The sequence below is a fragment of the Arachis hypogaea genome, chromosome 12 (genome assembly GCF_003086295.3).
Source record: "Arachis hypogaea cultivar Tifrunner chromosome 12, arahy.Tifrunner.gnm2.J5K5, whole genome shotgun sequence".
NCBI lineage: Eukaryota > Viridiplantae > Streptophyta > Magnoliopsida > Fabales > Fabaceae > Arachis > Arachis hypogaea.
Window position 1 is genome coordinate 101,816,307 of NC_092047.1, and position 6,138 is coordinate 101,822,444.

Below are 6,138 nucleotides of genomic sequence, written 5' to 3' on the forward strand. Positions count from 1 at the left end.
GTCTTTGGCTAACTTACAATGCCCAACACTGTGGGATTAAACTTCCCTCTCATAGACAACCATTGAAGAACCCAGAGACCAGAGTCGCGACTAAAAGTTCAGTGGCAATATTAAATAGTTAGTGTCAATAAAAGATCGCTTTAATTAAAGATGAATATAAAAGATTCATTGCAATTATGTGTACCTTTGAGGACATTTGGGCACCCCCCTAGCCTCTTTCACATCAAAGTTCATGAAATCTTTTCTTTCAGGAATGTCACCTTTTAGGTAATGACCAGAAGTTACCATATCTGATAATTTTAAAGCCTGAAAATTATATTCATGACAAGACTGTTAAGGTTCATGTATTATTTTACATGTGTATAAAGAAATGGATTAATGACACCTCACCAAGGATTTCATAATTTCTTGTCTTGGCTCAACTTGATCGTCATTTAGATTAGAATCAAACTGATATAATTTTCCATCCAATAAGCTAATGACCATAAGATACCAGTGGTCACCTTCTTCCTTAATTGGCACATAAATCTACAGCGGATAGTTAAGTGTGGGTCATTTCACATTAAACTCGTAAATTTAGATTTAATGAGGTTTTGCATAAATTAATCCATTAAAGAATTCACATGCACTCACAAATTTAAGATCCGGTGCGACAGGCATAAAGCGATATATATAGGTAGCAATCATTTTATCCAGTGAATGTCCCATAAAATGTTCCACCTAAAAGGATTAAAGAGATCTCATTCTAATGAATTACGCATAATTCAAAGAAAAGTGATATAAGTTAACATGATATTTACCGCAAAAGATGGCGGAAGCATCCAAAAAGTCTTATTTGCTTGGTCCCATGTGGCCTTCATTACCACAAGCTTGATTATCTACAAATGAGAGTAAAGCAATTTATGGCTGAAGACAAATATTCATAGCCAAAAACAAAAAAAATACATGCAAAAAACAACTTGTGTAGCCGTGTAGGTACCTTGTCCGAGATTGGTCTTCCGGGAGCTAGACAAGTAAGTTCTTCCCTAGTTACTATCGTGTCATCCACATTAATCATGGTCTCACTGAAATTCAGATGTTTCATATAAGATAGTTCAACAACACTAATCCTACAAGTGTGAGCTGAAAAAGGGGAACTCACCTTGGATCTTCAATGCTTGCACAAAATGCATATGCTAATCCTTCAAGTTGAACAGACTTTAGCTGCATTTTAGCACATGGTCTGAATTTGCACCTAAAAGCCTAAAAAAAAGAGACTTCTCCATTTTAGGGTTTATTAAGTCAAAGTGGCATATTATGACCATTCAAAACCAGTAATCAATGATTGTCACCTTAATCATTGCATTATAGTAACGTTATTTCTCCATTTGGTTAGAGTTAGAGCCTTGTGGCAATGACCTCTCACCTTGGAGGCAAGGCACACCAGCAGATTGAGCAGGAAGTCGACGTGGAACAGAAAATAATGTGGCATCCCCTATCTTTGTCATCTTAGCAACTCGCATATTAGGAGAAGGGGAGGTGAGCAATTTTCCTCGAGTCAATGAGGATTCAACCTGTGAAATAACCATTAGAATATGAAATCCATCCAATTTTTAGGTAAAAATAATCCAATGAGGTTTGAGGTTAAGCTGGCAAGTAAAAAATAGTTGAAGACAAAGTTTCAATAACCAAGGTTCCATTACCTTAGTCGGCAATGTCCTGCAGTAATTGCTGGCAAGGAAAGCTGTAGACTTAGCCTTGGTTCTAAGTTGAGGGTTGACAATGCACTTTCCTTTAATGCTGTCAAGTCGTGAAGATTGTGATGCCCGAGACAACCCCGATTCATGCTTATTTGATATAGTGGCATCATCTTCGGCATCAGAGATATCAATGGTGACATCATTGTCGAGTTGTGCGGGGCTGCATCTCAACCTCTTTCTCAATGGTGGATCAGCGACTGGTGTCATCATTGGGTTCCTGTCTACACTTTGCTGAGTAAAATCAACGTTGCTGACTGAATCTTTGGGAGGTAGGTTTGTGTTGTACTCATCATGGTATTTGCACTTATCTTCATTATGGTACAGCTTAAACTCCATCACCTTGAGTGATCTCTCTATGTTTCCAGAAGCCTTGGTTAGTTCTTCCATAGACTTCTTTAGCTCTCCTAGCTCCTTCATATCTCTCCTCAAGTCCTGTAAATAAACAGCACCAAGGTCTACGTTAATGGCTAATCAAGTCGGAAGTAGAGACTTATTTAAATGATTTTATTCCTTTGGATTATTGGATTAATATAATCTAATGGCTAACATACTTCAATTGCACGAAATAACTCATCTATAGAAACATTCTGCAGTTGCGGCGATGTCGGGTCTTGCGTAGGGGTTGCACTTGTTGCAACAAATTCCACACCATTTATACGCATAAAAGGGTCAGCTTCAAACCTGCAACCAAATATTAGAAACATTTACTATCACGTAAATATTGAAATTGATGAAAAGTAAATTTATTTACTTGGAATTTGAGACCGAATCAGGTGCAACTGCAGTGACATTCTCTGCAGTGGCCATTGAAATTATAAAACGTACTGCCGACAAGGTTAGGTTGGTTGACAACAAATAGGGTTTACAACTGGCTAGCCGTATGGATTTTATAAAGGAACAATTACAGGAAACAAATCGAGTGAAATTAATTGAGATATCCCGAGATTTTATTACATTTAATTCAGAAAACATTTAATTCAATATCAAATACAGAAACTTGCTATCACATTAATGAGCATTCAATTTTTTAAAATACCTGGACGTTACTCTAATTGTTAAATTTTATACTTTAGTTTTCAAATTTTAATATGTCCAATTTCAAAATTCAAATTTAGAAAACTGAAAAGAAAAAAGGGTGGTCACGGAAGTTACAGTATAAATTCAACTCACATATATAAAAAAAAATTTACTTTAATCTCAAGTATAAATTCAACGGTTGTGGCAGCGTTTTCCAAGGTAGGAGAAGAGCAACAGAAGGCAGCGAAGAAGCTCGAGAGAATCTGAAGAGGCTTGAAGTTGGACTTGAGGAAAAATGCTTCTTTGGAGGTGATAACATTGGCTTTGCGGACATTGCTATGGCTGACTTCCATACTGGATTGGAATAGCTGGGGAAGTTGTGGCCATCAACCTTATTGATGCAAAGTCAATGCCTAAGCTTAACTCATGGTTCCATGCTTTTATTGACATTCCAATTATCAAAGAACTCATGCCTCCTCGGCATAAATTGCTCCATTTCACACCAAGGCATCACATATATAAAAATTTTTTTACTTTAATCTCAAGTATAAATTCAACACAACACACTAAATTTATGAATATTGTAACTTCTTTTTTCTACTTTAATCTCAAGTATAAATTCAACTCACATATGTAAAAAATATTTTACTCTACTATAAAATATAAAACTACTTTAACACATTTATTCTAATAAGTTTGGCTAACTCATAAGTTTAATTTAATGGAACTACCTCCGTGAGCTCCTTTGAGCTAAACTCATTAATAGTTTAAGAAATTGGATCCATATATTAGTAAGTGAAATTTGAATAAATACTGATTTAACCGGTTGGCTCATAACTTGACTTAATGTATATATGCATGTGTATTACTTATTTGAGCTAATATATGTTATCTTCATTATATTTGAGCCATTTCTTATGTTTAAACCAACTCTATATTTTTTATAAGCTAAATTTTAAAACAATAAGGGATATTTCTAGGACTTTTCATGAAGACATAAATTAACTATTAAAATCAACCCAGTTACCATATAAGAAAACACCCTTCACTCATAAATAAGGAGATTTGATTCTTCTCATTAATGAACTCTTTAGAAAGAACTCTGACAGTTTTCTTATTATACAAGCACATGTTATATTTATCACAACTATCTCCAGAGGCATTCAAATTTTTAATACAAATTTTCTCACTCAATTCTAGTAAAACCAATTTTAGTAAAATCACTTTTTCTTTATTGTTGTCCTAACCATAGTGCTAACATTATTTTCTGTGGTATGAACATATTTTGAGCTATAAATAGTCTTCCTAGGATTCTATTTGCTTGATTTTTTCCATTAGTTTCACAATCATTTTCTCCGTAAGCATACAAACAATATCTATGAGTGAATACAAGCTATTCGATGCATAAAATAGGACAATATATGCCATACTTGACATTAAATTGAGTAAAAATTGACATCATACATATTTACCCTGTTAAATAAGTTCAATTATTATCATTAAGTAACTCTTTTTAAAGAGATATGAGTATTTTTCATGAATGTATTTTTAACACCAATTAGTTATTAAGAAAAATTCATCAACAATCCTTCATCCACTCCCTCCAATTAACAAAGTTCAATTATGTCCTGCTCAACCATAAGTTTCAACAACATTAAGAAAAATGCAAGATTATTTACTGACCTTTTTTGTTCTATGGCTAGATTTATTCTATTAGCTTATAGTTGGTCTCATGCATGTCTTTTCATTGATCTTTTGTGCGGCACACCATCAATTTCAGATTTCTAAGCATCTTATGAACCCAAACAGCCACAGCTATAGATCTGTTGATGAAGAAGGTTAAAAAATTAAAGAAATTACAATAAAATATTTTTTTATGTTATTCTAAAAAATATAAAAATAAAAACGTTGTAAGAAAAAAAGAAAAAAAAATTAAAACCTTATTTGGGGAAGTAAGGAACGACTCTGATGCTTGACAAATGGTTGGAAGTCGTGGGTCTCCTTTGAGGCTATTCTCTTCAGCAAACACTTTTTTCCCTTTTTTTTCCATGTTTCTTCTTTTTTTGGGTCTCTGTATATGTATGTGAGGCACCTTCGATGAAAAATACCTCCTCCTCGAAAAACACCACACGACGTCGATGACCATACAGACGAGAAGAACAACACAAATTTTAGTGGCGGGGTGATGACAAACCCCATTTGTAGGGTTTATCTTGTATTGATTTTTGGGGATTTTATCACCTTTTACCCATATTTATTCAAGAAATAGCATGGTTTTGTATATTCTCCTTTAATTGTGCTTGAATGTGAAAACATGCTTTTTAGGACTCAAAATAGCTAAATTTAATTCACCTTGATTCTATTAGATGCCTTGATATGTTTGTTAAGTGATTTAAGGTTTAGGAGGCAAAGATTGGATCAAGGGAATGAAGAAAGAAAGCATGAAAAGTTGGAGAACTCATGAAGAAATGGAAGAACCGGAAAGCTGTCAAGCCGACCTCTTCGCACTTAATCGACCATAACTTGAGCTACAAAGGTCCAAATGATGCGGTTCCAGTTGGGTTGGAAAGCTAACATCCGGGGCTTCGAAACGATATAAGATTTTCCATAGTTGCTACACGTATGGTGGCGCGCACGCGCAAAGTACGCGCACGCGCCGTTGCTGCCACCTAGTTCACTTAAAGCAAAACGTGGCCAACGAATTCTAAAGCCTTGTGGGCCCAATCCAACTCATTTCTGATGCTATTTAACCCAAGGAGTGAAGAGGAAAACATGTGTTAGTTACCAATTAGTTTAGTTTAGCTTTGTAGTTAGTTTCTAGAGAGAGAAGCTCTCTCTTCTCTCTAGGATTAGGATTAGATTAGTTCATAGATCTAGATCTATTTCTTCTTCTTCTCTCTTCTAATTTTCGTTCTTCTCCTCTATTGCACTTGTAGGATTCTTCTTCTAATGTAATTCCTTTGTTTGTAGTTTGTGAATTCTCTTTTGTAGATCTACATTTCTCCTTCAATGCAATTGGTAAGTTCTTTGTTGTTTCATGATTGATTTAGTTTTCTATTGTGGACCTCTTGCCTTTGTAGTTAGATCTCTCTTTAATTCTTGCAAATTTATGTGTTCACTTGTATTGCACTCTATGTTTTTGATGAAATGTCTCTTATAGCTATTAGTTAGATTTTGTTCCTCTTGGCCTAGGTAGAGTAATTAGTGACACTTGAGTTATCTAATTCCTTTGTTGATTGATAATTGGAGAGATTGCTAATTGGTTTGGAGTGCACTAAAGCTAGTCTTTCCTTGGGAGTTGGCTAGGACTTGTGGCTCAAGCCAATTCATCCACTTGACTTTCCTTTCTTTAGTAAGGGTTAACTAAGTGGTAGCAATGAAC

General features: G+C 34.8%; 1 long non-coding RNA gene across 1 annotated transcript; it reads right to left on the reverse strand.

The window, feature by feature from the left end:
• Window positions 1–390: 390 nt before the first annotated feature.
• Window positions 391–880, reverse strand: LOC112730376 (uncharacterized). Its single transcript, XR_011869188.1, has 3 exons — window positions 801–880; window positions 634–720; window positions 391–528 (listed from the first exon to the last, which is right to left on the reverse strand). It is a non-coding gene; the product is annotated as an uncharacterized lncRNA (long non-coding RNA).
• Window positions 881–6,138: the final 5,258 nt, after the last annotated feature.